The 14712-nt window shown below is 36.1% G+C and overlaps 2 long non-coding RNA genes across 2 annotated transcripts; both read left to right on the top strand.

Annotated features, from left to right (window-relative positions):
• The first annotated feature begins 655 nt into the window (after positions 1-655).
• Positions 656-3493, top strand: LOC132311387 (uncharacterized). The gene is made up of 3 exons (XR_009482949.1): positions 656-1194; positions 1480-3292; positions 3343-3493. It is a non-coding gene; the product is annotated as an uncharacterized LOC132311387 (long non-coding RNA).
• A 918-nt stretch (positions 3494-4411) lies between these two features.
• LOC132311388 (uncharacterized) lies at positions 4412-7199 on the top strand. Its single transcript, XR_009482950.1, has 2 exons — positions 4412-6627; positions 7040-7199. It is a non-coding gene; the product is annotated as an uncharacterized LOC132311388 (long non-coding RNA).
• The last annotated feature ends 7513 nt before the right edge of the window (positions 7200-14712 follow it).

The raw sequence follows: 14712 nt of genomic DNA on the forward strand, positions 1-14712 counted from the left end.
TTTATTTAAATTTGAGATTTACCCAATTAAGATTTAATTGGTTGGAATTGATTTTTTTTATATGCTTTATATATAAAGCGTATCTAATTGAAAAATAAAGGAGAGCAGATTTGGTTTTTTGCTTACATCTATATCTCTGATATATATGGTGTATCAATTTAAGGTGGCAGTGAGCTTCAGCTGAAATGGGTTGATTTAATTTGTTACATTATATATATATATATATATATATATATATATTGTATCTGTAGGAGGCAACAAGGTGCTTACCGAATTGGAGAGGAAACAATGAAAAGTTGGTTTTTGGCGGGACCCACAAGATGATGATATTAATAGACTTATTTTTTTTTTGGTTTTTGTTTTATGCTATATATATATATATATATAAATGGTGTAGTAATTTCCTAAGGGCCTGTTTGGAGGCCCATATCTGTTATTGTTTTCATGTTTTGGTTTCATTTTTGGGCCAATATCATGTTTGGAGTGGGCTGATGTGGTATTGAACAGTGTAAAAACATTATGAGATTTGGGCCAAAACCCATATCAAAGAATTGGTGATATTGGGTGATATGGTTTACTGTAGCGGCCATATCAACCCAAACCAAAACCATATCAACCCTCATTTAACTATAGCGGTGATATCAATTATAAAAATTCGCATATCAGAACTGGCCCATTTTTCAGCCTCACTCTCTCTCTCTTCGCGCAGCTCCTTGGAGGCGATTTCAGAGGCGATAACTTCATACACAAACTCTTCCACCACCGATCTGGCATATCTCCTCCACCAGCTACCTCTTTCCATTTTTGGTATTGCTGGCCTTTCTTTTATCTCGTTCGCCAAACTCAACCTTCTCTCTACTTCTCTCTATTGACAGAACTCAAGCCCTAGTTTTCTATTCGATCCCTACTTCGACGATGGAATTATCAATATATCCCAGCCTCTCTCCATCTCATCTCATAGATAGATTACGGAAGATGATTCAGACCGAATCTCTCGCTCCACCTTCACTCACAGCACTTCATGGTCGGATCGAAGCCCTAACCTGTGAAAATGTTTTCCCTCTTTCCGTCAAACCTCTTGCAGTTGGCCATCGGAGCAAACCCTAAGCCCTAAAGAAGAAACCCGAAGTCTGGAATCCTCCATTAGAGACGCGAAGATGTGTTCGGCGATTTACAGACGACCGCTGCTGCTAGGTTTGTTTCCAATCCATTTCTCTCTGTATTTATACACGTATATGTGTGTGTGTGTGTGTGTTTGTTCACAAAACTTACTCGGTCGATTAAAATGGATACATAAATTTTGATTCTTATTCTTCTCACTCCCTGACCCTCTTCGGCGATTAAAATGTTTATATATATATATATGTGTGTGTGTGTGCGCGTGCGCGCTTTTCTGTGTATTGATCTGTTGTTTAATCGATTCTTGATTTTTTTTTCATTTGATGAATACATGACTCATCTATGCGATTTTGATGTTAGAGTTAGGCCAGAGGAGTTCAATTTTTGAAGAGGATGTGTACAAACAGGTTAGGGATTTCAATTTTGTTGATGTATTTACAATGACTTTGATGTTTCAAGGTAAGCCTCTGTTTCTTTGTTTCACTCTCTCTCTCTCTCAAGGTAAGCCGTATTTCTTTGTGTCACTCTCTCTCTCTCTCTCTCACACACACACACGTGACTTCTGAAAATCGAGTGTCTTGCATGGATTAAAATAAAAAAAATCTGGTTTTGGGTTGGAGTCTTACATTCTATTCGTATGTTGTTGGCTTGTTTACTCTAAATCAATTTACTTGTATTTGGGTTGCTGTTATTTGAAATGCTTAGTTGTGTTCCATCATATGTTTATAGATGGCTGATTTTGTTGAATTCTTTGCTACTTTGGATACATGTCAGTGTAGAAAAATAAAATAAAATAGGTCACCTTTGATTTATTTTAGATGTTCTGTGAAATCCAACTGTTATTGCTGGGAAAAACCACTCTTTATATATGAGTATCTATATATATTAAAATTTTCTGTGTTCTTCAAGGGGGGTTCTATGTTTTAGAAAAATATTGAGTTTGCAGAAATTTTTGCCACGGAAATTGGATTTTTTTCTAACTTAACTTCTAGAGTTTCAAGATTATTGGGTCTAACTTTATACAATCCTGAAGGCTCATTTCTGGAGTGGTCAAGTATATTTGAATTTTGTTGATGTATTTACAATGACTTTATACAATTGTTTAATTTGCCAAATAGCAAGATACATGGCTTTATTTTTAATTTCACATTTGACTGAGATACCTTTCAAATACTCATTCATTGCCATTCTGAAGATTGATTATATATATATATATATGTATATCATGAATTATATTTGAATAGTACATCATTCAACCTAATAAATCAAATTTTATTTCATATGTTTCAACAATTGGGCCACCACCAATCTGGAAATGTCCATTTTTTAAGGGGAAACCATGCCGGATTTTCGAAAAAAAAAAATGAATTTAAACTTTGATTCCAAAAAGGCATGTGGTTGATTTTTGAAACTTGAAATGGATTTTTGAAAGAGTTTTGAATAGTGGATTTGAATTGAAAAGAAAGAAAATGTTAAATTATTTTAAGAATCCAAGTTGTTTTGACATGCATAGTTTTTGACTTTGAAAAATATTGATTGATCAAATTTTGTTTATTGTTTTATTTCATTGTCTTGAATATGAAATGCATGGATTGTTGAAGAAGGCCTATGAGCTATCTGTGCTCTGTGATGCTAAGTTGCTTTGATTATCTTCTCTCAATAAGGAAGGGTCTATGAGTTTTCCAGTACGAAATATATTTATCATCATCTTACCCAATCAATTTCAGATAGCACCTATTCAATTAGTGTATGTGTGTAAATTGTGTATAGTTTATGTTCACTATAACTATTGTAAATTGTGCATAGTTTATGTTCAGTGTGCTTCTACAAACTGCTCTTGGGTACTAAGATATATGCAGTTTTTCCTTATTGAGCAGCATGGTTAAAACATGATCATTACAAAAACAATTCATGAAGGACATGGCACCAGTGGGATTTATAGGACGCATTCTCCAGTTGCTACAACTCCAGGAAGCTAGTGATCTCTCAGTTAATCAAATAGAGGCTTATGCAAGTATAAAGAAGTGTGTGTACATTTTATGGGATGAATTTTAGTGATCTCCGGTTGTGTGTACTATTTTTAAGGAATTTCTAGCTCCCTATATGTGCAACTATATATGTGAATGGTGCAACAACAATTTATTAAGTTTGTGATGAATAAAAAAAACTTGTGGTTTGGTATGTTATTTATGATTGATTAAAATCCTACAAAATATTTTCAAGTACTTGTTTGGATGGCAATAATTTTTCTAGCAGGTTGTTTGATGGCATGCCTCTCTTTTTATTTTTTTATTTTTGTCGGGGTGATTTATTGTTCTCTCTTATAAGAGAGGGATCATCTTTGATTGCTCGCTTTTAATCTTTCTTCCTATTTATCAATTCTGCTTATGGTTGTAGATATATTGTATGAAATATTCAAAAGTTGGTTATCAAAATAAATACTCGAGAAAAGGGGAAACGGTCTCATGAGTTAATAATAAAAATATTAGTACTTTGAAGGATCTACAACAGGAAATTCAAACTAATCTTACTAAAGTAAACTCATTCACAAGAGTCAATGTCCATCATTTGCTTCTTGTTAGTTTCAACTACAAGGATCTCTCTCTCTCAATCATAATGAATTTATATAATATATATATATATATATATATATATATATATATATGAAACAAAACAAAGTTAAATGGAGTACAAGCCAAAAGAAAAAGATAAATGGAGTGCAAAGATCTCCTCTCATTGAAAGATTATTACAAAGTTAGATTTGTAGTTTGGTTGCCACTAATCATGTTTATGCCTTATAAACATCCCACATGATCTTATTTATACATGTAAATTTATTCATAATTTTTTTTCCCAACTCTTTAATGCAGAATATATATATTTTATTTTAACAAATTATCTGAAATTATAAAGAAAAATGGACTATTACATATAAACATATAATTGTATTCATATATATAATTATTCAAAACAAAAACAAAACAGTCTTTTACCACACAGATATCTTGTTATTGATTCAGAATTTTGACAACAAAACTAACTTTCCAAACGTGTTTTGTTTTCGAATTCCTTAAAATGCATGACATTACCAAACGCATTTTCATGTTTTTGATATACAATTATCAAAAACAAAACAGTCGTTACCAAACATGGTTCCGATTTCTACTAAAAACATATCAATACCAAAACGGTTGTTTTCATATCATACCAAATCATAACATATAACGTTATCACGATCCAAACGGGCCCTAAGGGGTTGCATCTGCCGAAGTGGGAAAGAGAAGGAAAAAAAAAATAATAAGAATTTTAAATGGTAATGATGGCGGGCCCACTAGGATATTCTTTTGCTAAAATTCATTGATTTTAGTCTAGTTCACGTGGCTGAGGTTGTTGATTGGTAATGTGTTGTTTTAGGTTCAGATGAATGAAGCAAGAGATGGATGATAAGATAAAGAGTAAAGCATGGGTGGCGGGACCCAGATGACTTTTGTGTTCAAAATGAGATATTTTGTTTTGGTCTGACATCTGAATGGAGTTGTATGGTGAGTTGTTATGTGTTTGTGTCGGTACAATTACCTATTTAATGAGTGCATGTACACTGGTTGTGAATGATTCAGAGAAGAGATTATAGAGAGAGAATTTGAGGAAACACACATACACAAACACAGTGAGCCGAAACTGAGAGAGAGAAAATTAGAGGAAGCACACACACAGAGCCGAGAGGGCTTGAGAATATGATGCAAGCTTGATGATTCAGTGATATAAATTATTTTTTCAGTGTAGGGTTCTTCATATCTTCAATGGCCGGATGATTTTATTTCAAATATTTTATTGCTTGTTATTTTACTAAAATTGCATATATGTATTTTGTTTAAAAATATTTATATATTTTTGTAAAGCAAATTTATCATAAAACTCTTTGAAATCCTTGCTATGATTTTTTCTACTGGGACTTTCCCCATCTCACCCCCTTCCAGTTTCAGGTACTGATGAAGAACTTGGATTGCTAGTAGCGGGCTTAGGTAGAAGAGTTGGCGTTGAGGATTATTTTATTTATTTAGAGAATTTTATATAATTAATTTAGGAAATTAATTTGTATCAATAAAGGATAAAATGATATTTCTTTTTGAAATCCTGGGTGTAATACTGACGTATTTTGATCTGAATAAATCGAGAAATTTATTGAAAAAATTCGGAGCGTTACAAAATGGTAACAGAGTCTGTACCCAGCAGGAAGTGTGAGTTTGGTGATGTTGTTAATGGGTGTAAGTAAGCGAGTGTTTAGTTCTGATTAGCTACCGCTTGTAGCCTGATGTGTGTGGGCGGGTGTCGTTCACTGACAGCTACTGGGGTGGTCAATAATTGTGATTTGGCATGTAGTATTGCTTGATTTTATTATTGACCTTGTTTTTGTGGGCGGATGATGGCATTGATTAGCTATCACAACGGTTACGGAATGTGTGGGCGGGTAACTAGCATTGTCAGCTACCACAACGTTTTTTATGTCACGGTATCTCGCATCGCCTGGGGTAAGGATTTTTGGATTTTGTTTTACCACTTTTGATGTTTTCAGGTGTGCGAAAATTTTTAGATCTGAATTTCGGGATGAAATTCTTTTTAAGTGGTGGAGAATGTGACAATCCGAATTTTTAAGAATTGAAATTGTATTTATTTCATTATTATTATTATTATTATTATTATTTTTGTGTCATAATTAAATATTTAATTATTATTGGTAACTTATCAATTGGAGAATGATTATATAATTGGAGATTGATTATTTTATTTAAATTTGAGATTTACCCAATTAAGATTTAATGGGTTGAAATTGAATTTTTTTATATGCTTTATATATAAAGCGTATCTAATTGAAAAATAAAGGAGAGCATATTTGGTTTTTTGCTTACATCTATATCTCTGATATATATGGTGTATCAATTTGAGGTGGCAATGAGCTTCAGCTGAAATGGGTTGATTTAATTTGTTACATTATATATATATATATATATATATATATATATATATATATTGTATCTGTAGGAGGCAACAAGGTGCTGCCGAATTGGAGAGGAAACAATGAAAAGTTGGTTTTTGGCGGGACCCACAAGATGATAATATTAATGGACTTAATTTTTTTTTTGGTTTTTGTTTTATGCTATATATATATATATATATATATATGCATATATATATATAAATGGTGTAGTAATTTCCTAAGGGGTTGCATCTGCCGAAGTGGGCAAGAGAAGGAAAAAAAATAATAATAAGAATTTTAAATGGTAATGATGGCGGGCCCACTAGGATATTCTTTTGCTAAAATTCATTGATTTTAGTCTAGTTCACGTGGCTGAGGTTGTTGATTGGTAATGTGTTGTTTTAGTTTCAGATGAATGAAGCAAAAGATGGATGATAAGATAAAGAGTAAAGCATGGGTGGCGGGACTCAGATGACTTTTGTGTTCAAAATGAGATATTTTGTTTTGGTCTGACATCTGAATGGAGTTGTATGGTGAGTTGTTATGTGTTTGTGTCGGTACAATTACCTATTTAATGAAGTGCATGTACACAGGTTGCGAATGATTTAGAAAAGAGACTATAGAGAGAGAATTTGAGGAAACACACATACACAAACACAGTGAGCCGAAACTGAGAGAGAGAAAATTAGAGGGCTTGAGAATTTGATGCAAGCTTGATGATTCAGTGATATAAATTATTTTTTTAGTGTAAGGTTCTTCATATCTTGAATGGCCTGATGATTTTATTTCAAATATTTTATTGCTTGTTATTTTGCTAAAATTGCATATATGTATTTTGTTTAAAAGCATATATATATTTTTGTGAAGCAAATTTATCATAAAACTCTTTGAAATCCTTGCTATGGTTTTTCTTACTGGGACTTTCCCCGTCTCACCCCCTTCCAGTTTCAGGTACTGAGGAAGAACTTGGATTGCTAGTAGCGGGCTTAAGTAGAAGAGTTGGCGTTGAAGATTATTTTATTTATTTAGAGAATTTTGTATAATTAATTGAGGAAATTGATTTGTATCAATAAAGGATAAAATGATATTTCTTTTTGAGATCCTAGGTGTAATACTGACGTATTTTGATCTGAACTTCGGGGTGTTACAATGCATAGCTGGTTATAATGGTTGAGGTATACCCTGTTACGTCTAGGTACTCTTGCCCACCTTTGGGTGCATTTTTGCATGTTGCCTTCAATTCAGGTTGAGACCCGCATCATAGTCCAGTGAGAGTCCTGTAGTGTGGATATATATATATGTGTATTTACGGACTATATGGATATGGTTGAGATATCTAGGATGTATCTACGTATCGGGTCTCTATTTAGATTGTAGTTATGATAGAACTTGTTCTTGGGCTTGACTCACTATTATTTTTCAGGTAACGGACGGTTCCAAGTCTGAGAGCTTGTTCGTGCTGAGCAGAGACGGTCACTCATTCTTCCGATGACATAGGAGTTTTCTTCATGGTTTAGCATTGGATTTCCTTCAGTTGTTGTCGTTCAGTGTTGGAGTTTTATAAGGGGTCCACCAGATGGAATCCTGAGTTGTATTAGAAATGGAAAAGTTGAATGTATCAGAATAGTTCCTTATTTATAATATTTATTCTGAGGTTTCAGTTTCTGGATTTTCATTTTAGTTTTCTTTCAGCAATTTTATTTGTTCATAGTTATCTTAATTGTATTCTGTGTTCATTTATTGCTAATTGTTTTGATATCTTCGGATAATCGGGCGTGGGCCTGGCCAACCCACATCCAGAAATCCGGGGGTATCACAATTGGTAACAGAGCCTGACCCAGCCGAAAGTGTGCTGACGGGGATGTCGGGCCTCCAAGGGGGGTGGATTGTGATGACCCTGTGGGCGAGTGTGCCATGGGTGGGTGCAAGAGACACTGTCAGGCTACCACGCTGGCGAAATACAGGTGCACAAGTCCCACATTGCCTAGGAAAGGGAAAGCTAAAGTGCTTATATGTGATGATGTTATCTTCAATTGGTATGAGGCCTTTTGAGGTAAAGCCCAAGAGCAAAACCGTGCGGGCTCAGGCCCAAAATGGACAATATTATACCATGTGGTGGAATGGGTCGTTACAAATGGTGTCAGAGCCTGACCCAGCCGGAAGTGTGTCGACGAGGACGTCAGGCCTCCAAGGGGGGTGGATTGTGATAACCCTGTGGGCGGGTGCGTCGTGGGCGGGTGCGAAATACATTGACAGGCTACCACACTAGCGAGCTACGGGTGCACAAGTCCCACATCGCCTGGGTAGAGGAATGGTGAAGTGCTTATATGTAAGTGTGTCATCTCCAATTGGTATGAGGCCTTTTGGGGTGAAGCCCAAGAGCAAAACCGTGCGGGCTCAAGCCCAAAGTGGACAATATCATACTATGTAGTGAAGTGGGTCGTTACAACAGTAGCTCTCATCATAAAACCACTTGGTTGTGATCGACCGTTCAAAGAAATCCTCATCAAAAATGGAATTATGCACCACTAAAAGGCAAGCAAACTTCTGAGTAACCCGGTCTCAGGCCATGCCAAGCTGTGCCAGTGGTGGCAATGAAGTAGGTGAAGGAGATGGTGTATACTCACTCTCCTGAAACGAAGAAGAGGATGAGGAAGAGGAGGAGTGCTCGGATTATGCAGGAGCAGGCTCCTCCAGCTCCTCTATCCGCTGCTACACCTAGAGGTCATAGGTCTAGTTAGTCGTGGTCTTGAACTTAGTCATGGCCTGCAAAAAGAAAGAACACTTGCAATTGTAATCAGTAATAGGAAATAGTATATGAGATACAGAAATGAAAGCACAACAGATAGAAACATGCTTGTCAAATTAAGATAGACAACTCAGAATATAAGCACATGAACCTATCTATGCAAGTGGTAATGCAGCCAAGTATAGATAGTGAATGATCAAAAATGTGAAACATGCTAGACATTACAGGCATGGAATCCAACCAATGTGGAAAACACAGGCATTGGGCATAAATATACTAGCATGGACACAAGAAAGGATATAGGAGCATCAATATGCAAAAACAGTGAAGTTCAAATGATCATAGAAAAATGTGATCGATCCAAGTTAGATCGATCATGACATACATTGGATCGATCGTGCTATGATCGATCAGAGCACTGGTGTAATCGATCGAACCTGCTGAGAAATAAAAATTCACTAATTCGTGACATGGAATAAACGGGGCGCATTCCATTGGTCACTTCAAGGCTCGTGACCCCCTATACACCTCAACAATGCAAATATAGTCACTTAAAACGTCACGTGACCCCCGAATTCAAATTCGGAAACAAAATCCATATATACACATAAATACATATATATACACATGCTTGCACACCCAAATATGGCAACAAAATCAACATGGAAAGCTTCTAATCTAAGCATGGCAAGAGAATGAAACATAAATCAACACAGAAATTTAAAAAAGGAACTCAAACTTACTAAAATCTGAGACAAGAGATGAGAGAGAAGAGAGACGAGATCGAAGATTTGAAGCTTAGGATCTTGTCGGAGTCTTGCCAGAGATAGGGAAGACGAAGGAAGCGTCGGGGGAGGGAGAGAGGGCTTTGGATTGATTAAAGAATGATCCAAATGACCCTTGGGTCATTTTTTAAAAAAATTGGTCCCGACATATGTGATCGATCACATGGTTTAATGGATCGATCGAACTTGGATCGATCATGAAGGTGCTCAGATCGATCGAACCTACAAAATGACAAAATATTTTTGAAATTTTTTTAATTTTGAAAATTGAAAATGTTTTTGGATTTTTTTTTTTTTTTTGAAATTAAAATTGAATTTTGAAATTTGAAAAGACAAAGTCAAAGGGAAAAACTCAGATTGATCGAAGTGTGATCGATCGGAACTCGATCAATCCAAGATGTGAAAACTTGCAGAAAGCTTCGAACGATAGACAGAGAGATGATTTTTTTCAGAGATTCAAAAATTTTCTAAGTATGGAACTGAGATCGATTGAAAGAACTTGGATCGATCGGATAGGAAGTTTGAACGATACACAGAGAGATGAAATATGTAGAGAATCTTCGAACGATGGAACAGAGAGGTGAGGATATGCGGAGATGATGTTTGATCGATAGAATATCTTCTTATGATTGATTGAACAAGCATTAAATGCCTAATTTGGAGATAAAAACAGATACATTCCTTATCAAAGTCTCAACCAACATATAGAATCCCAGATTGTATCTAGACGACGCAAGAAAAGAAAAGAAAATAGAAATGAGGAAGGAATAGGGTTGGAAACCCTACGAAGCACTAGTGTTTAACATCTTTAGCAAGACTTTGGGCTCTTTTAGCCCGGATCGAAAATTTTAGTGTGCATCCCCTCCTTAATGGGGTGAATGGATATTCGAACCCCACCCAACAAACTATTCCCTAGGGAACTTGTTGGATTTGGTTGAAATAAAATTGATGGTCCTTTGTCAACAAAATCTTTGGGCTTCCATGCCCTTACAACACTTGGTTTAAAAACTCTTCCTTTTGAAGACTTTTTAAAAGGCAAAAAAATTGATTGTTCAATACCAAACAAAGACTTATTTTTGTCAAATTCATTTCCAAGACATTTTTCAACAACACATACTTCTTCATGCTTGTCCAAAGAATTAGGGGTTGGATTGAAAATGTTCAAATTCACCTTCACAGGGCCAAATGAAATTTTCATTATTCCTGTCCTACAATTAATGTTGACATTAGCGGTTGCCAAGAAGGGACGGCCAAGAATAACTGGAATTTGGCTCTTGAGATTTGTGACCGGTTTTGTGTCAATGACAACGAAATCAACCAGGAAGAAGAACTTATCAATTTTGATTAAGACATCCTCAATGATACCCCAGGGCTTTTTGATGGATCGGTCGGCTAGTTGCAAAACTATTGATGTCGATTTTAAATCTCCTATGCCCAATTAAACATACACTGAATATGGAGAAGGTTTACACTTGCTTCCCAATCAAGAAGAGCCCGGTTGATGACATGATCACCAATAATGCAAGAAGTGGTAGGTGAACCGGGGTCTTTAAATTTTGGGAGGGTGTTGTGTTGCAAAATGGAGCTTACTTGCTCGGTCAAAACAACTCTTTTTGGTTCTTGGCTGTTGTTCTTCCTCTTAAGGGTGCAAAGTTCTTTCAAAATTTTGGCATAAGCCGGAATTTATCTAATTGCATCCAAGAGAGGAAGATTGATCTTCATTTCCCTAAACACATCAATTATCTCATTTGCTTTGCTTTGTTACTTTTTAAGAAAATTTGATCCTTTTAAGGCATCCAGAAATGGAGCCTTGGGCTCAAACGTTTTTTCAAAATCATTCTTTAAATCTTTCTGAACAAAGGGTTCTTTCACATCCCATGAAGGAGGAATATGATATAGGACAGGACGGGTGTCAACTTTTGGTTACACCAGTCCACTCTCTTCATTTTGAACACCAATTTGATTATCAACAATTCTTCCACTTCTCAAGTTGGTCACCACATTCACATGTTCAATTGCGTGACCTTCCGTGGAGGAATTGGTCTCCACAACAAATTATTGCTTGGGTGGTAGATTCAAAGGCATTTTTCCCTTTTCCCTAGCATTCAAGGTACTAGCTATTTGCCTGACTTGGGTTTCTAACTTTGTAATTGATTAGGAATGAGAATGAAGTAATTAGGTATTCACCTCTAAAGTACCCAAAACGGTTAAGACTTTCTCCTCAAATGTGGGACTTCTTGAATTCCCATGATAATATAAAAATTAATTTGGGAAGTGAGAGTTTGAGAATTGGTTCCCATGTTGTGCTTGGTAAAATAATCTATAACCATGGGAACCTTGGCTTTGCAATGGGGGCAGAACATACTTACTTTGAAAACCACTTTGGGGAGGGTTTGACCCTTCCCCTTGGCTTTTTTAAGAGAAATTTGGATGGTTCATCCACCTGGCATTATAATGAGTGCCATAGGAATTATTCCCTTGGTTGACAAATGCGGTATTCACTTGTTCATGGTGTTCACTTTGTACATGTCTATCAGAACAATTGGAAATATAATGTGTGATACCCTCGGATCCGAGACACGGGTTGATCAGGCCCAGGCCCAAACCCGCGGGAAATATCAAACAATTAATATGTAAAACAAACACGGAATACAAGGTGATAAAATATATATATATATATATATATATATATATATATATATAATGAGCTAAAAGATATCTAAAATATAAAATCCTTTAAAATTAAATACTTAAAATCCCAGATAATAATAATCCAACCCCAAAACCTCCAAGGGTACAACTCGGGAATCCATCCTGTGGACCCCTAATAAGAAAACCAAACTGAACTTAAAACTAAAAGAAAACCATATCAATGGAGCTCCTACGTTGTTAGAAGAATGAGTAGTCGCCTCTGCTCAGCACGAACAAGCTCAAGCCTGGAACTGACGTACACCTGAAAAATAGGAGTGGGTCAGGCCCACGAACAAGTTCTATCCTACTACAATCCAAACAGAGACTCGATACACATATACACTCTAACCAACTCAACAATAACTATATAATCCGTGTCTATATATATATAGATATCCACACTATAGACTCTCAATGGACTATGATACGGGTTTCAACCTGAGTAGAAGGTAACATGCAAAACGTACCTGAGTCGGCATGACTACTTAAGTCTAACAGGGTACACCTCAACCAGCATAGCCAGTTACGCATCCTATTGCATATACGCTCCCAAACCGTTGACTCTGAGACTCAAGCTCAAGTCACGGTACTATAATAATAAATTTAAAATCCGTTCACATTCATCCATAAGAAATCCAGTAAGTCGTTCAGCTTATTCAACCGCACAGACTTAAGTCGTTCAGCTTATTCAATCGCACAGACTTATACATAAGGAAGATTCTATTTTTGTGATCCATACCCTTATTCCAAAGTAGGTAGGACTTAGAAATTTGAGCTAATCCAAACCTAGTATGTCACCGTCCCATACCGGCACATCCAATCCAATCCATCCAACAGTTGATATAATATATAATCAATGTACAAAGCAACTGAACCATAAGAAGCATAAATAGAGACATAGACTAACATGTTTACTCTAGTAACTGATAGATCAAAATAATAAGACATATCAATTAATTCCATGACGAACACAAATTAAATAGATAAGCATCATGTTCATCCCATAACTCCGTTACAAATTATCTTACTTGAGCTTGCAGATAATTTTATTCCTCTCGTCAATAAAACCATGACAAGTCTAATAAAAATCATATTTATTATCATGCTTATCCATTATTAATAATATCATATTAATAAAATTTCCACTCACAGATAATAAATGAATTAAGGTTCAGTAATTTAAAATCCCTCTGCACAGGAAGAAAACAATTTCCGTCGAGACTTACCAGTGTTCAAGCTATAAACACCTACCGGTTTATTAAGCATTAATCCACTCTCACAAGTGTTAACTAGACTTAAAACATCTCAAAACACCTAAGTATAGCTGCCTACAGAATCTGAAAATCCCAAAATCCGAGTTCCGTAGCCAAACAGGTCGCAAAAAACAAAAAACTGGAAGCCGGTTGAAAGAGCTTGCTCTTTCAAAAGAAAGAGCCTGCTCTTTCTTCCTTGGAGCTGGCTCTCCTAGACTTGGAGCCAGCTCCAAGTCCCCTAGAGCCTTACCTTCTTCCCATAATTCAAGTAATTCAAATAATTCAAATAATTTAAGTAATTCAAGTAATTCAAATAATTCAATTCAAATAAACAATTAAATAATTAAAAAAATTCAATTAAACCAATAAATTAAATACCAGGACTATCTTTTTAAAATTAGGGGTATTACATTCTTCCCCCCTAACAAAAGGAATTCCGTCCTCGGAATTCGCTCTTACCTTCTTCCCATAATTCAGGAAACTGCGAGCGAATGACATCCTCCCGTTCCCAAGTGGACTCAACCTCATTGTGATGACTCCACTGAACATAAACTAAAGGAATAACCTTGTTACGAATGATTTGATCCCGATGATCGACAATACGACACGGTGGCTCCAAATAAGTTGGATCCGGCTGCAACTCAATCTCCCCAATATCGATATGCTGATACCGATCCTCATCTCGTAGAAACTTCCGTAACATGGAAACATGGAACACATTATGAACGCGATCCAAAGTATCCGGAAGTGCTAATCTATAAGCAACAGCTCCAATGCGATCAGTGATCATGAATGGACCGACAAACCGTGGTGACAACTTCCCTTTCTTCCCAAAGCGCATAACACCTTTCATAGGCGACACTTTGAGTAAAACCTGATCTCCAACCCTAAACTCCAAAGCACGAGTATGCTGATCAACATAACTCTTTTGCCTACTCTGAGCAGTACGCATGCAATCCCGATCAGAAGTATCCTTAATAAACTCAGGATCCAAGAATCTGCTCTCTCCAACCTCCATCCAACAAACAGGTGATTGACACGGTCGACCGTATAAGGCCTCAAATGGTGCCATACCAATAGTCTTCTGGAAACTATTGTTGTAAGCAAACTCCACAAGTGGCAAATAATCCTCCCAGTGGC

This window comes from Cornus florida, unplaced genomic scaffold (genome assembly GCF_030987335.1).
Source record: "Cornus florida cultivar Cherokee Brave unplaced genomic scaffold, ASM3098733v1 CherokeeBrave_3.0.0_Hap2_Chr06, whole genome shotgun sequence".
In the NCBI taxonomy this organism is placed as follows: Eukaryota; Viridiplantae; Streptophyta; class Magnoliopsida; order Cornales; family Cornaceae; genus Cornus; species Cornus florida.